The 17,915-nt window shown below is 43.3% G+C and overlaps 1 long non-coding RNA gene across 1 annotated transcript; it reads left to right on the plus strand.

The window, feature by feature from the left end:
• Positions 1–7,474: 7,474 nt before the first annotated feature.
• LOC121988499 lies at positions 7,475–8,830 on the plus strand. The gene is made up of 2 exons (XR_006114036.1): positions 7,475–8,319; positions 8,416–8,830. It is a non-coding gene; the product is annotated as an uncharacterized LOC121988499 (long non-coding RNA).
• The last annotated feature ends 9,085 nt before the right edge of the window (positions 8,831–17,915 follow it).

The following is a 17,915-nucleotide window of genomic DNA, read 5'->3' on the forward strand; positions in this document are numbered from 1 at the left end:
GATTGGCAGTATATGGATCACAGGAAGGCTATGGTTTCCGATTTCTAGCCGTCGATCGAGACACGTCCCTCTTGATCGGCAGTCAGGATTGGCGAGTTAACGAGTCCCCGAGTTTCGCAACGGTCGGCCAAGCACGCCAACACGTGGCGAAGAAGGTGGGACCGGACCGGAGTGTTCGAGAACCGTCACTTTGCTGAATCAGCGCTGCTACTTGTACTCGTTCACGAAGCACCAGCATCTACCTGCTCTCTGACTGGAGACAAGGTAGATGGTTTGGCGTGGCCCATGTGAGAACGGAAGAACTTTTGTTTTAACTTAAACGTGAGCAGTAGGGCTGTAAACAAACCGAGCTGAGCCAAGCCAAGTTTAAAATGAACCAAGCTTTTGAATTGAGTGTTCAAGCTTGGATTGATTTATTTTTTATGAGCTTGAACTTGTTTAAAGCTTGGCTTGAGCTTGGTTCATTTAGATGTTGATCCTGTCCGAATCGCTGAATCAACTGACGCTGGACACGTGGCGCTCTCCTAGTTGCTGACGTAGATCTCCGACCTGTCGTACGGCGCTCCGGCGAACCTGCAAAGAAGTCGCGCCGGGAAGGGGTTCCCGGCGACGACCCTCCGACGCTCAAGTCAGGCAAGTGGACAGCAAAGAAGTGGCTCCGAATATCAGAGAATGCCTACTTTTGGCGAAGTGTGAGGTTCCTTATATAGAGCTGGGAAGGGGCTCACGCACACATGCCAAGGCGAATATGTGTCCTCAGCCCATACCTCTATATGGACTTGTCAGAAAAGCTTACCTGACACCATACTGCTACAGTCCGAGCACATCTTCGATGGGACAGCGGAACCCTCTGTCATAAGATTCTGCGTATGACCTACTCGTCGAACACACCCGCTGTCAGAAGATGTTCCCTTGTCCTTTTCTCCTTTTACTACATGCCGAGCGTCCGGCCGGTCGGCCGCTCCCTCGCGTCAGGCTGGTCGTATGTGCTGGCTCGCCTTAATCTGATTCCCGGTCGTGCGCTCTGTGGATTGTTCGCAGTGTTGCTACTTTATGTCTTCGGCCGAGCGGGCTACCCGCTCGACCATACGACTCTGTTCAACATGAGCGTCGGAACCCCGACTCCCCGCCGGGGTGTCTTTGCTTCCGTTTAGACTTCCACTCTTGTCCGGTCGGAACCCCGGCTACCCGATCGACCCACTCTTGTCCGGTCGACCATTTAACTTTTTGACTTCCACGTGGCGTTAACTCCCAGGAACGAGGGTCCCCTGTTCTTACCGCCGGATCACTTGACTTCCACGTGACGTTGACTCCTAGGAACGAGGGCCCCCTGTTCTTACCGCCGAATCACTTGCTTCCCCTTCAAGTCTAGTCGAAGGAGGCGATTAGTCAGACTGACTGGACCATCAGTTGAGCCGAGCGGAAACTCCATCCGCTCGGAAGCAAAGGGGGCAGCTAAAACGCCAGTCAACGCCAACATTTCCCAGCATCTCTTCGAAGTTTCCGCCAATCTCCATCATTAAGGTCGAGCACGCGCTCATTAAATGCTTTCCAGTGGCTGAATGCCACGTGGCGGTGCTGCCGTCATTGTACGGCGACGGCGTGGTATTCTGACGGGATCGAGGCAGTTCGAAATGAACGGTGCGATGCGTGCTCCGATTCTCGCGACTTGGATCCAACGGTGGAGGCCGCTCGGACTCCACCCTATAAAGCCTTCTCTTCTTTCCTTCGCCTCACTTTTGCTGTCGCATGCCTCCCGCTTCTACCTTCTCAGCGCTCCGGCGATCTAGCTCCTTTGTGCTCCGACGATCCCCGGCGTTTTTCCTTTGATCCTCATTCTTCTCTGTAAGGCTCTTTCCATGCTCTTTCTTTGGTTCTCGTGGTTCTTGTGCGTATTTCGTGTTTCTTTCGCGAGTTTTGATTCTCGGGACACTGTTCCATTGCCATCTTCTTCCGTCTATCCTCTTTCATTTTCTTTTGATTTCGTCCGTTCAGACAATGACCCATTCCTCTCAACCCGATGAACAAACCCTCGGGCCATGGTATACTACCATGGAGTCGTGCTTCGATCGGCGCGAAGTCGATCTTTTGATAGATAATTTTGAGATTCCTTCCGACCTCGAACTTATCTTACCCACTCCCTCCGCTCGGCCACACAAACCGCCGCGCGGAGCCTTTTGTGTTTTCCGCGACCAGTTTACAGCCGGTCTGCGATTTCCAATCCATCCCTTCTTTGTAGAAGTTTGCAACTTTTTCGGCATTCCGCTCAGAAGCCTAGTCCCCAATACCTTCCGCCTCCTATGCGGCGTTGTCGTCCTATTCAAGATCCATAACATTCCCCTCCGACCGGAGGTCTTCTATTACTTCTATTACCCTAAACAGTCCGAGCCGGGCACTTACATGTTTCAGGCTCGGCCCGGCTTAGTTTTCTTCAATAAACTTCCTTCTTCCAATAAGCATTGGAAAGAATTCTACTTCTATATTCACCTTCCCGGGCGGGCTACCTTCCGAACCCAATGGCAGGTCGGCAATCCTCTCTCCCCAGAAATCAAAAGATTCAAGACCCGGTCGGATTATCTTCACGCCGCCAACATGCTTGCCGGTCTGCGGGTTGACATCAACAAATTCCTTCCAGAAGGGGTTATGTACATATTCGGTATGAGTCCGATCAGAACACCCCTCCCGAGCGGTTTCGGTAAGAATTTTACTTGTACACTTGCCTTGCTTGCTAACTGATTTTTTCCTCTTTCCTTTGCAGTGAATATTGTCATGGAGTCGGTGATGACTGGTATTCTAAAGAGGAAAGCAGCGGCGCTCGAAGCCGCGGCGACCAAAGAAATGGAGACGCTCGGCATTGAGCCGATCGGCTCGCATGAAGGGGAGAGCGGGACTCATGAAGAGTCGGTCGCTCAGGCCTCTCAACAGAATGTGGCAAGAGGAGCCACCCCCAGTGGAGGACCAACTGTCCAAGAGGAAGGCTCCGCTCGGGAGGAAGAGCAACCTCGACAAAAGAGGCGCCGAGTGGAGACTCCCCTCTGATCGGCTACGTCCGCGGTCCAGCCATCCGAGCGGGTCACTGCAACCGCTCGCGGCAAGGCTCCGCAGGTCGAGGCGATTTCGTCCGATCGGACACCATCGCATTTGGACGCGTCAGCGGACCCTCTTGAGGCTGTTCCGGTCAGCGTCCTTCCGCCTGCTTCTCGCCGAGTCCAGCGTTCAACAATTTTATCCCAATTTTCGGCGCCGGCCTCCGATCCCCTTCTATCCTCCGCTCGGACGACCCCCGATCACGGCCGCACTGTTAGGGTCACCCTGCATCTCCCCACCGAGGAGATTTTACCTGAGTCCGAGCGGCCCACTGCGCCTGAGCACACGATCACCCTGAAGGGGCCCCTAGCAGAGATGTGGGCCGACGCTCGGGCGCGCGTTGCGATGATCGCCCTTCGCAATTTGGCCAACAGCCACATGCAAGAGGCCACGGGGGTAAGTTAGAAAACGAAGTTTTTTATGCATCCTTTCCGATCGGCCACTAACAATTTCTTTTTTCTTTTTTGTCAGAGATGGGTGGAGGAGATAGCTGTCTCCAACCGCCTGGCGCTGGTGGACGAAGAATTGAGGCTACTGAAGGCTGCAGGCGGTCCGTCCGGCTCCCAAGGCCCTTCATACACCGATCTGCAGAAGGAGCTGAAGAAAGCCCAAGACTTGTTGGCGGCCGAGCAGAAGAAGACAGCCGATCAGGCTCATACCATGGCCGAGCTCGAGTGTGTGAATAAATCTCTAGATCGCAAGATAAGCCTGGCGACTGAGCGGAAGAACACGGCTATCTCCGATCTGGAGAAAAAGAATGTCGAGGCTCGGGGCTTGGAGCAGAAAGTTACAGAGTTGATGGACCAACTGGCCAATGAGAAGGTTGCCCGAACGGATGAGGTGGCGAAGCTCGAGGCTGCTTTACAAGAACACCAGGCAGCAGCCGATGCTTCCCGAGCGGCCCTTAAAGAATATCAAGACGTCGAGCCAAGCCGGGTCGCCGCTCTGAGACAAAATTACATCCGTTCGGCCGAATTTTCGGAGAAGGTTAGTGAGCGGATGTACACGACCTTTGAACTTGCCATGACTGCGATGACAGAATATTTGAAGTCCCAAGGGCAACTTCCTGAATCGACCGTCATCCCGGATAAGGACCAGGCGACCCTTCTCAACAACATCCCGACGACTCTTTATGATTATTTAGAATAGAAGCTTAAATGTAATATGGCCGATCGGCCAAAGACTATCCTTTTTTTTGTAATTTGGCCGCTCGACTTTAGTTTCTTTAATATAATATCCTTTTGCTTGCTTTGTCCTTTTGCTAGTCAATATGTGTGTTATCCGTTCGCCTCTTATCACACCCCTCTTGTGTTAGAAAGGGATGTTAACGAAGTATTTTGCGTAACTTTTCCGCTCGGCTGAATATGTCCTGCTTCGACAGAAGAGGTTGTTCGCTGGATGTTGATGAAGTACCTTTGGGTACTAGGCCGAACGGAACGTACAGGCGGTCGAACGGTATTAACGGCACGTACCTTTGGGTACTTGTTCACTAAGTCCTCTTTATTGCCTTCGTCCGGCCGGAGGGTTTATAGACACCGATTCGTCTCTCGATTTTTAACGTCGGAGTTCGACGGTCTTCCGCTCGGAGGATTTATAGTCGCCGGCTCGACTCAATTTTTAACGTCGGAGCTCGACGGTCTTCCGCTCGGAGGATTTATAGTCGCCGGCTCGACTCTCGATTTTTAATGTCGGAGCTCGACGGTCTTCCGCTCGGAGGATTTATAGTCGTTGGCTCGACTCTCGATTTTTAACGTCGGAGCTCGACGGTCTTCCGCTCGGAGGATTTATAGTCGCTGGCTCGACTCTCGATTTTTAACGTCGGAGCTCGACGGTCTTCCGCTCGGCAGGGGTTAACCGCTCTATTGAAACTTCTTTTCTTCGGGCCGCCTGGGCTTCCTCCACATTGATGTATTCGTTGGCCCGGTGCAACATATGATCGTAGTCTCGGGGCGCCTTCAGAATGATCGATCGGAAGAAGTCACCGTCCACGAGGCCTTGCGTGAACGCGTTCATCATCGTTTCTGAGGTGGCTGTTGAAATATCCATGGCCACTCGGTTGAACCGTTGGATGTACGCTCTGAGCAGCTCTCTGGGCTCTTGCTTGATGGCGAACAGGCTGACACTTGTCTTCTGATAACGCCGACTGCTTGCAAAGTGGTGGAGGAAGGCCGTGCGGAAGTCTTTGAAACTTGTGATGGATCCGTCCGGCAACCTCCAAAACCACCGTTGAACCGATCCCGAGAGGGTGGTAAGGAAAACCCGACACTTCACTCCATCTGTGTATTGATGAAGGGTAGCGGTGTTGTCGAACTTATCCAAATGATCGTCCGGGTCGGTGGTTCCGTTGTATTCACCGATCGCCGGGGGCACATAGTGCTTTGGCAGAGGGTCTCGCAGAATGGCCTCCGAGAATTGCCAATTGATCCGCTTGGGAGAAGTGTCCGCTCGGGAGAAGCGTCCGCTCAGGGGGCCTTGCCTTTTCTGTTGTCTCGTATTGGCACTTCGTCTGATGAAGATCCTCAATCCCGATTAGCTGCTGTGGCTTCCGAAGGCGTGCGGAATAGGGCCCAATGAAATGGAACTGTGGACTGAGGTGCTTCTGCTCGGCCCCTGATACTGAAGTCGCTTGCTGCTCAATCCGCTCGGCTTGCGACTTCTGCCTCTGTTGTTCCACAAGCTTAGCTGCTCTTGTCTTGACCAGAGCGTCGAGCTCTTCTGTGGAGAGCATCACCGAGTGCGGTCGTCCAGCTTCGTCCATTGCTTCTGATCGGATGCAGGAGCGTTCCCACATACGGCGCCAAATTGATCCTGTCCGAATCACTGAATCAACGGACGCTGGGCACGTGGCGCTCTCCTGGTTACTGACGTAGATCTTCGACCGGTCGTACGACGCCAAATTGATCCTGTCCGAATCGCTGAATCAACGGACGCTGGGCACGTGGAGCTCTCTTGGTTGCTGACGTAGATCTCCGACCGGTCGTACGGCGCTCCGGCGAACCTGCAAAGAAGTCGGGCCAGGAAGGGGTTCCCGGCGATGACCCTCCGACGCTCAAGTCAGGCAAGTGGACAGCAAAGAAGTGGCTCCGAATATCAGAGAATGCCTACCTTCGGCGAAGTGTGAGGCTCCTTATATAGAGCTGGGAAGGGGCTCACGCACACATGCCAAGGCGAATACGTGTCCTCAGCCCATACCTCTGTATGGACTTGTCAGAAAAGCTTACCTGACACCATACTGCTACAGTCCGAGCACATCTTCGATGGGACAGCGGAACCCTCTGTCATAAGATTCTGCGTATGGCCTACTCGTCGAACACACCCGCTGTCAGAAGATGTTCCCTTGTCCTTTTCTCCTTTTACTACATGCCGAGCGTCCAGCCGGTCGGCCGCTCCCTCGCGTCAGGCTGGTCGTATGTGCTGGCTCGCCTTAATCTGATTCCCGGTCGTGCGCTCTGTGGATTGTTCGCAGTGTTGCTACTTTATGTCTTCGACCGAGCGGGCTACCCGCTCGGCCATACGACTCTGTTCAACATGAGCGTCGGAACCCCGGCTCCCCGCCGGGGTGTCTTTGCTTCCGTTTAGACTTCCACTCTTGTCCGGTCGGAACCCCGGCTACCCGATCGACCCACTCTTGTCCGGTCGGCCATTTAACCTTTTGACTTCCACGTGGCCTTGACTCCCAAGAACGAGGGTCCCCTGGTCTTACCGCCGGATCACTTGACTTCCACGTGGCGTTGACTCCCAGGAACGAGGGTCCCCTGTTCTTACCGCCGGATCAGATGTTATCAAGCTCTCAATTCAAGCTTGGCTTGAACTTGGTTCATTTAGATGTTATCAAGCTCTCAATTTAAGTTTGTTTGATTGTTTGAAACTTTTAGTTGTTTGATTGGTTAGTGAGCTTGATAATTTAAATTTATTTATTTATTTTATTTTATTATTTATTTAGCATATTGAAAAGAGTTTTATTAATGAATATGATTCATGAATATTGTTCACGAATATTGTTCACGAACGTTAACGAGCTGAACATATATATGTTCAAGTTTATTTGTTTAGTTTAACGAGTTGTTCAAACTTGTTTGTTTAATTAATCTTATGTATATTGAACGAACATAAACATGCTCTTACCAAGTCGAACATCAAACTTGTTCACGAATACTTGGTTCATTTACCGTCCTAGTGAGGAGGGCAGTGAGAATGTAGTGGAATTGTGGAGGATCAGGTTCCATTTTATGGAATAAGACGGGCGTTTATGTAATATTACAATTTTATTGGCTCCGCAGTCCACATAGAAAAACTTAAACATAAATTTGTATATTTTAAAGGAGGATTACAAGGTAGAAGAAAACAGATCCGTATACCAATTCCCACAATAAAATGATCAAACTATGAAAACACAGTGAATTATTTCATCGTCAAAGAATGTTTTAATGTATACTACATATCTCGAGCAGTAGCACAATTATGAACCTCAATGAACAAGATAAGTAACGAGCAGAGCCAGAAGCATCAGCACATAAGCTATGCCTTGATCGATCGCCATGCCATCGCTGCTCATGGGCGCTGGAGCCTCCGCCTGTCCCCGCGCAAGCTTCGCGAGGCTCGAAAAGAAAAAGAAGAAGAAGAAGACGAAGAAGCCGCCGGCACGAACAGAGGCCATCTTTGATCTCTGAAGCAAGTAGAAGTGATACTTGCAGATTGAATAAATTTCTTCGCCGAGTGCATTTATATAGAGTTTGGAGAGGAATGCTGGTCGTCGACGGCATCGGAAAGCCGGCGGCTTGTTTCAGTTGGTTTCTTGCAGGGAAAAGGAGAGATGAGGACGACGTTTCTTGGAATTTGAGAAGTTGGTCAGAGGTCAACGTTGAGGGTTTTGGTTTGGATTTGTTTAGACGGCACGTGGTTCGTCTCTAGATGAATTGTGGTGGAGTCCAGTCGAAGAAGGTTCGTGGAACTTTGACCGTTCGGCTGGACATCATCTCTGACCGTGTGGAAATGTTTCGAAGCGTGGGAAATGGAAATTGCGTGGATTGCTCTTGTGACGAGTTTTTTAATTTGACCAAATTTCTGGAAGCAAATTTTATTTTGCTCTTTATATTTACCTATAATCTTTCATGTGAATTTTAAGGCACAATTTGAACAAATCCCAATTTATTCGGGAAAGCCCGAGCACGAGCAGAAACGAAGCTGAGCAGGAGAGGAATCGAAGAAAGGGAGAACAGCAGCAAGAACAAGGTACTTGATTCGCTACTTAGCTTTAACAGTTTCCTAATGACGATTGCTTTGTCCCCGGAGTCTCGATGCTATGGTTCTTCGCTTAATCCGCTCTAGAGTTACGGGAAACAGGCATAGATCAAGCGTTGTGTCGCCTAGGGTTTTGCTTCGTCCATGACTTCGCAGTGAGTGATACGCTGATCTTCTACACGGATACGCTATTCTTATCCTTCCTGTAGTGGTTCTTTTGATAGTTCCATTGACGATTGAAGCAACATGGACATAGTTATAGCGCTACTGATGGTTCTGTCAAACTAGCTCGCGTTTGGCCTGTCAGGAGTGAACGCATTTCTTCACTGTTATCATCTTTTTCAAAGAAAAAAAAAAACTCAGCATTTTACTGAACTGCGTACGTTTGCTGAACTGCGTTGTAAGTTTCAATGTTACCCATTTCGTGTACCTAAGTACCGTAATTTCCAAAACGCATAGCACATTATGTCCCTCTTTTATCAACAATGGACTGTTTGGTTAATGAGACGGTTACAAACAATCGAGTGCCCTAGTCAATTTTTAAATTTGATATGCTAGATTTGTGATCTGTGGTCAATTGCTCATCATCATCATCATCATCATACTACACTAAATTTTCTATACTTTGGCATAATCATTACACCGCTCGTTATGCTAATTTCAAAAACTCACAATTCTTTATTTAGGCTATGCAATTCATGTATGAGAGTATGATTATACTCAGTATGATGTAAGAAGTGCATAAATTTGATTTGGAGTGTTTCTGAGGTGCCCAAGGATATCAACGAATTTTAGCCTTAGAAGTCTCAGAATCATTTCAAACCAAGACCATTACACTCTTGAAAGCCTTCTGAATGTAACTATGTTCTCAGACCTAGACTTCACTATTTAAATTGTGAGATGTTAGTTTTTGAAATCTTCACAACCTTAAGATAATTTAGTACAAGCTCATTAAAAGGCCGAAGCCTGACATACTTACTCATCATCACCAAAAATCTCTTAGAACTTCCTTAGTTCATAGTTTTAAAATTCTGAATACTATAGAACCATCAACGAGTTTTGCGGAATCTCAGAATCACTTCAAATCAGAACCATCACATTCCTGGGAGCCTCTTGAGTGTAACCATACTCTTGTACCTAGATTCCACAGTTTAAATTGAGAGATGTGAATTTTTGAAATATTCACAACTTTAAAACAATTTTACATAAGCTGATTAAAGGGCTTAGGCTTGTTATACTTACTCACCAACATCACCAAAGGGTTCATATGACTCTCCTGATTCAGACCATGTCAAAAATTTAAAATTTTGAACAATGTGCGGTATCAACGAGTCTTGGCTAAAACTCGTCAATGGCCTTATGAACCTTAGAATCACTTAAAATCATAACTATTACACTCATGAGAGCCTCCATTGTGTAACCATGCTCTCAAACCTATATTCGACAATCTAAATTGAGAGATATGAATTTTTAAAATATTCACAACCTTAAAACAATTTAGCACAAGGTTCTAAAATTCGCTAGGCGCTAGTCGGGCGGCAGACCAGCGCCTAGCGCTTAGGCCGCCTAGGCGGGGACTAGGCGCCGCTAGGCGGATTCCTCGGTATCCCTTGTTTCATGTGGACTGTGGACAATGTCATATGCAACTCTAAATATTGTCTTAAACAATTTCATAGCAATGAAGATCTAACTATGTATGCTGAAATAAATACATACTTTCCAATACCAAAAAATGAAAAACTATAAAAGAAAACTAATAGTTTGGTGCAAAGGAAATATACTAGGCTTAGTAAATATGAGTAAAAGAAACAGTTAAACAATAGAACATGCAGTAAGTTATCATAATCATATAGGAATCAGTAGAACATTGGAAAATATCAAAATAGTAGCAATAGTTCAATTCAAGATTACAATGCATTGTGAACTAGTAACCACTAAGCAAAATATAATTGTTAAATAACATAAATCATGTCTTAACAAAATGAGTTCAAAATTACACAACTAATAATATCTCATAGACTCATATTTATTCTGCTTCTTCTTCTCCATAATTTTTAATAACTTGTTCTTCATCGGACACAAACTCAATATCATTATTGTGATCCTCATCTTCTTCTTCGGATTCAAAATCATCTTCATGAAGTTCTCTCACTCTAGAGCTTCTTCGGGGTTGTAGATTTTCATCTGCTCCACTTGCTTCATCAACCATTTGCCAAGTGAGCCCGGAACCTAGTTCAACTTCATCATCTTCCCCACCATCCACAATCCAACCTTGTGCATTTGAAGCATCTTTTGCAAGAAGGACATCAACATTTCTTTCTTTTTCTCTTTTTTGTTTGTTCAACAATCTAGCATTAAATTGGACAAATACTAGATTGTTCAACCTGTTGGCATCCAACCTATTTCTTTTCTTTGTGTGAATCTAAAAAAAACAGAGAAAGTAAATACTATAGTTAGTACCTGAATATAGAGTATAGACGTTAAAAATTATAACTAATTTAATTAAAGAGTAGGCTGAAAGTTTAAAACTTACTCCTTCAAATGTACTCCAATTTCTTTCACACCCAGATGAACTTATAATTAATGAAAGTATCCTCAATGCCACCCTTAGCAAGTTAGGTGTGTGAGCACCGTATGTACTCCACCATGCACATGGATCAAATGTATCATTATTTTTTTCACATGCTTTTGATGCCAATGTTTTTCCAAATAACCCAGTCTTATTTCTATATTTTGGAAATTCCTTGTTAATAATTGTATCTTGTAGATCTAACTCATTGGCATGCAAAGTTTCCATGCATTCAAAAATCCCCATCGCGACCTCCTCATAAAGAGCAATAGAACTATCTTTGTAGTAAAAATAAGGATTCAACAAAAATGCAGTGGTATGCAATGATGTATCAAGTCTATCCTTCATTTTTGACTCAATAATGACTATGATAGGCTGATAATTTGATTCCACGTTATTCAGAGCCACCTTGATATCTTCTTTAGCTTGAAGAAGCTCCCCATATAGAAATCCCATTGATGGCTTTCTATCTCCATCTACCAATCGAAGAACTCTTACCAAAGGAGCAAATATTTTCAAACAAAGTGTCACACCATTCCAAAAACTCATGCTCATCACTGTAGAGTAAGCCAATTTTCCTTTGTTTGTTTTTGACCATTTACATTTCTCCCACATATCACTTGTAAACATGCCCCTTAAAATAGCTTTTGTTTCAATCAAACTTTGCAATGTGAGGAAATTTGATGCAAACCTGGTAACTCCTGGTCGGACTATGTCTCTCTTCTTCGTGAAACTTCTCATCAATGATAAAGTCTTATGGTGTGCATAGATGAAAATGGTAAAAGCCTTGGATTGCTCAATCACTTTTTTATATCGTGGAAGTTTGCCAATACTTTCAAGCATGAGATTAATAGTGTGAGTTGCACATGAACTCCAAAAGATCCCGGGTCGTTTTTCTCTCATCAATTTAGCTGCAGCCATATTGTTGGTGGCATTGTCTGTAACAATCTGAACAATATTCTGAGCTCCTACTTGTTCAACACACTTGTCAACATACTCAAAAATAAGTTCAGCTGCATGCGCCTCCTCTGAAGACTCCTTAGACTCTAAAAATGTAGTACCCTCCTTGCAATTAACACATAAATTTAAGATGCTTCTTCTTTTTCTATCACTCCATGCATCTGTCATGATCGAGCATCCATTCTTTGCCCATTCTTCTTCATGTTTCTTCAGCAATTGTTTTGTTCTTTCAACTTCGGCTTTCAATAGTGGCTCCCTAAGTTGATATTGAGTTGGAGGCTTGAATCCTGGTCCAAATTGACCCACTGCCTTCATTAGTTGCTTGAAGCTATCATTATCGACAGCATTAAATGAGATTCCATTTTCATAAACCCATCTCCCAACATATTGTTGAACTTGTTGAGTTCTCTCTTTGAAAAGAACCTCATTTATATTTTTTTGGCGAAGCGCTTTACTTCCACTAGAGCCTGCATTTTCTGGAGCAATTGCCGATGCATATCTATCCATGGGGCCAAGTGGAAGAGGTTTTTTAACTCCATCCATCCTTTCAATTTCAAGACCTTCTTCTTCATCTAGGGAAATAGCCACCTCTGCTCTACAACTTTGTTCTTCCATTATTTTGTTCTTCTTTTTGTTCCTCCCTTCTAAAATAGTCTGTTTGCACTTATTTTTGTCTTCTTGAGATGCTTTACGACAACCCGATACATTTCCAGGTATATTTCCAATGTGTTCCTTTATCCTATACACTCCTCCTGACATTGCTTTTCCACATAACTTACATTTAATTTTGTCGAGGTTCTTAGGATCAATCAATATCCCAAACTCCCATCCGATGTCATTTGATTTTCTTCTAAGAATTCCGGATTCGGGTTGAGTGACAGATGCTGTCGAAGATGAATTGCTTGCCATTGATAACAGATAATCTGAAGGAAAAACAATTACATATAACAAGACATAATATGATAATAAAATTTAATTATACCATACAAATATACAATACAAAATAATGAAAATATGAAATATAACATTAAGTCATTAATAAGTCTGAGAATATTTTTTTATATATCTTAATGATACAACTCCGGATCAGCTCCAAGCCAATGAAACGGGACTGCAAGTTGAGATGTACGTCCCGAACCAAGAGGAGCATGAAGGAGACTTGCACATACCAGCTGAGCCGATAACGAAAACAGAGGTCAAGCAAGTTCAACGTGTTGTGCAAGCATTGACATCTCATATCTTGGAAGGGCAGGCTATGGAGTTACAGTCGATGCCATGCCGAATGATCAACTTCATACAAGTCGACCCTAAATTGGGCCAATCAGCTGCGGAATAATGGAATATCATGATGCAACATGTTCCTAGTCAAATACCATACTAGAATGATGGGAAAACACACCATTTTGGTTGGAATTGGTGTGTCATTTAATGCCACCTACATTTTGGACGAATTCCCAAGTGGAGAACAGCTAGAAGGAGTTTGCATGAAGACTTGCATTCATTATCTTCTCTTTCCATGCCTTGGAAACTACCATTTTCAGTTCTATATAATGTCTTGAGTAGATATCAAAGAGGGCAGCAAACATTCTATTTTGAGAGAGTTTTCCTCCTTGTTGTTCTTCAGCAACTCTGTAGGGATTACGGGTGAGCACTTGTAATTTCTCAGCACTCTTATAATATCGGTTCTTGGTTCTGTTATAACTATTGGGTCGATATTCTCCATTTTCTCATAATATTGGTTCTTGATTCTCTATAATCAACGGGTCAATATTCCATCCCTCGAAACCTCCTTTGGACGATCCCGGAACTGAGTTCCAAATCTTATTGTTGCTGGGTCTCGCGACATTGTTCGTCGAGGTTCGCATCACTTAATCTAATTAATAAAATTTATTAGATATTTGTTTAAATAAATTTAATTTTAAATATATTTTTTATATTATTAAATCTGTTATATACTTATATATAAATTAATAATATTTATTAGAATTTTTTAAATTTTAATTTAATTTTCATATTTTTAAAACAAATTGATATAAATTAATAATATTTATTAGAGTTTTTAAAATTTTAATATAATTTTAATAATTAATATTTATAAATCCGATTAATATACATTTATAATATATAAAATTTATAAATATGATTTATATAAATTAATAATACTTATTAAAAATTTTAATATAATTTTAATATGTATAAATCCGATTAATATAAATTTATAATATATAAAATTTATAATTTATAAATAATTAAATCATATTTTATTAATTTATTAATATGTATTATATGTTTTTTAATTTTTAATTTTTTTATATTTTTAAATCTGATAAAGTGATAAATGATAATATTTATTATAATTTTTTAAATATGTTAATATATAAATTAATATTTAATATTATTTATTTAAAAAATTAAATATATTATTTATATATTTAATTATTTACATATGATTATATAAATTAATAATGGTTATTAGAATTTTATATATAATTTTATATATTTAAATTTGTTTTATACAAATTAATAATATTTATTATAAAAAAGATAAATTTTAAATATATTTAATTGGGATTTTAATTTTATTAGGGTTTATGAACTCAACCTTATTATTATTATTAAAATTATCTCTGTTAGGAGTTAGGAATTGTTTTAATTTATTAAATCTAAAAAAAATAAAAAAAAGAAAAAAACGCTACAAACAAGTCTCTGTCGCGAGTTTCGCTACTCGCGCGATGGCACGGACGCCACGGGCCGCCACCGGCGGCTCGCGGGAGGGCTCCGGCGCTGCCGAAAGCTTCGTCGGACGAGTCCGATGCGTCCGGCGAAGTCCAGCGTTACTTCCACCGGCGCCGGTAGCGTCGCGCGGAAAGCTTTTGGCACAGCCAGAAGCATCGCGACTCTACCGACGTTGCTCGAAGCAACGCCGGACTTCGCCGGACGCATACGGCTCGTTCCGCGAAGCTTCCGGTAGCGTCTGACACCTGCGATGCGTCCGGTGTTGCCGCGACGAAGATTTGAGAAACAAAAAAGGTGCGATGAACAAAAATGAACAGAATCAAAAACTTACCGGAAGCAACGCGATCAGGGAGTGATCAGGGAAGATGAACAGTCGGCGAAGAGTCGGGGCGATGAAACAAACGAATGCCTACAAATACCTAAAAATCGGGTTTAACATGCCTTAAAAAGCTTGGCCCGCCGAGCCCGCCGAACCCGCCGAAGCCCGCGGAGGACCGCCGCGGACCGCCTAGGCGGCCCAGCTGCCTAGGGCTAGGCGGCGCCTAGGCAGCCGCCTAGGGCGCAATTTCGAACATTGATTTAGCACAAGTTCATTAAAGGGTCTAGGTTTATCATAATTACTCATCAACACCACCAAAGAGTTCCTAAAACTCTCCTAGTTCAAATCATGCCAAGATTTTGAAATTTTAGACACTACAGGTCAGCGAATTTTGGCCAAATAATTATCTTAAGTTCGAGAAGATTTCAAAAAACTCGCATCTCTCAATTTAGGTTGTGAAATCTAAGTATTAGCATATAGTTACACTTAGAAAGTTTTCAAGAGTTTAATGGTCCAATTTTGGCTAAAACTCGTTGATGACCCGACAATAACAATAACCAAGCCATATCCGAGTAGGTGGGGTCGGCTATATAGACCATTCTACATCGTTGAGCTTTATCCCTTACTATATCATCATCTATATTTAAATAAATTTTATTTTATTTTATCATTGCTAACCAAATTTTTTTGATCTTCCTCGTTTTATGTGTATATTTGTCGTAGTTTTATATCATCTAACTGGAATATTTATTGGTCATCTAAGTACATATTGATACTATCTTAAACATATCTCCCAAAGTTTTTCCTCAATAGATACAATCCCTACTTTCTCTCTGTTGCTCTAATTTATTATCTTGTCTATTTTTGTATGTCCATGTATCCACATTAATATTCTTATCTCTACAATTCTCATCTTCTACTGATGACCCTATAATGTTCTGAATTTTAAAATTTTGACATTGTCTGAAATAAGTGAGTTCTAGAACCCTTTGGTAGTATTAATGAGAAAGTATGACCGATTTAGGCTCTTTAATAAGCTCATGTCAAATTATCTCAAGGATGTAAAGATTTCAAAAACTCATATCTCTTGATTTAGGTTATAGAGTCTAGTTCTGAGAGCATGGTTATACTCAGGAGGCTCCTAGGAGTGTAATGATCCTAGTTTGAAGTGATTTTGAGATTTCTTAGGTCAAAACTCACTAATGGCCTTAGGCACCTTAGAAACACTTAAACCAAGTTCATTGCATTATCCTGAGTGTAACTATGATGTCATACATGAATTTCATAGCCTAAATAGAAAGTTACGATCGAGTTTTTGAAATTGGCACAGCGAGCTATGTAATGGTACTGCTAGAGCACATAAAGTTTAGCAGTCGATTGCTGATCACAAATAATTTAGAAATCAATTGGTGCATTCGATTATCTATAACAGTCGACTGCTAGTGAATGAGCAGTTGGACTAATAAAGAAGGGACATAAATGTTGGATCATAAAGTTTGCTAGAGAAGGGGGGGTGAATAGTGATTGTCGAAAATTCGTTATCGAGTAAGCAGCGGAAATAGAAAATATTAATTAAACACAATGCTAACAAAAGCCAATTTTACTTGGTTCGGAGCCTTCGTCGACTCCTACTCTAAGGCCTAGGTCCCGCGGACCTATCAATGGGTAATCTACTAAAAAACCTCTTCCGATAATCCCGGAAGAGAGAATCGAGTACAAGAGAAGTTAGATCAAGTGCAACACACTGCACTTGTCCTTTTATAGTAATTAAGTATAAACATAAATATTACCAACACTTTTTAGGAATTGGAATGAGGCACTTTGTGTTGATGTCTGTCTGCCGGGCGCGATCGGAACTTCTTGGAGCAGTCGTCGGGCTTAGCAGCTTCACAGTAGAGTCGTAGCAGGAACTAGAAGCAATCGGAAGCTTCAATACACGTGTAGTAGCTCGTATGTACTTGATGTATAAGTGCCTACTCGAGACTACCTTATAAAGGGCTTGGAGGGTGTCTCCCATAAGCATGGAAGGTGCCTCCAATAAGACAAATCCTATCCCGAGAAAATCGGCACTTATCTGCGACCAATTCCAAAAATCATCTTGCGGAAGACGCCTTCTATGAATAGTACCTAGATGCCTTCCATAGCCATGGAGGCAGTGGTGGATCCAGAAAAAAAAGGAAGAGGGTGCTCAAAGAAGAGAGCTGGAGCTTGTCTTCCTTCTCGCTGCCCCTCGGACTGCAGCATACTGGTGGAATTTTTCGGGAGCAAGGGGGTGCTCAAGCACACCCCCGCTCCCCCCTAGATCCACCACTATTGGAGGGCGCCTTTGGGCACTGCTCACCCGAAGGTAGACTTGCTTTCTTGCTTGCCCTGCACAAAATGTATTAGTCCAAATATCCTGCAAGACAAGTGTTAGCACAAATAATAAATAGTAGTAATTAGACTATGTCTCCTCGAGACCATAATCTAGTCTAGGTCTCAGTATAAGGATCCCAAATGAACCTAAACTGGACCGACGTCTACTGTCCCTCAACTAGGACACGTCCTCACAGTCACTCTTCTCCAGTGACTTACCTTTTGCCAGACATCCGGTCAGCCTGTCGACCAGTCTGGACTTCGTGCCAGCTATTCCGTTGGCCCGTCGACCTAGCTGGGCTTTGTGCCAGCTATCCGGTTGACTCGTCGACCTAGCTGGACTTCGTGTCAGCTATCCGGTCGGCCCATCGACCTAGCTGGACTTCGTACCAACTATCCGGTCGACCCATTGACCTAGTTGGATTTTTCCTGCACACTCAGTCAGATCGTTAGATCATAACAAACCTAACTTAACTTACTTTGTCATTCATTAAAATCTGAGTTAGACCGTTAGTGCTAATCGCATCAACAATCTCCTCCTTTTTGATGCAATGACAACCTGGGTTAAGTTAGTGAAAAATATGCAAAAAATAACTAGACCAAATGAGATGATTTTGATTTAGTCTGAGTTTGATGTTTTGTCTAGTA

The sequence above is a fragment of the Zingiber officinale genome, chromosome 6B, assembly GCF_018446385.1.
Source record: "Zingiber officinale cultivar Zhangliang chromosome 6B, Zo_v1.1, whole genome shotgun sequence".
Taxonomy (NCBI): Eukaryota; Viridiplantae; Streptophyta; class Magnoliopsida; order Zingiberales; family Zingiberaceae; genus Zingiber; species Zingiber officinale.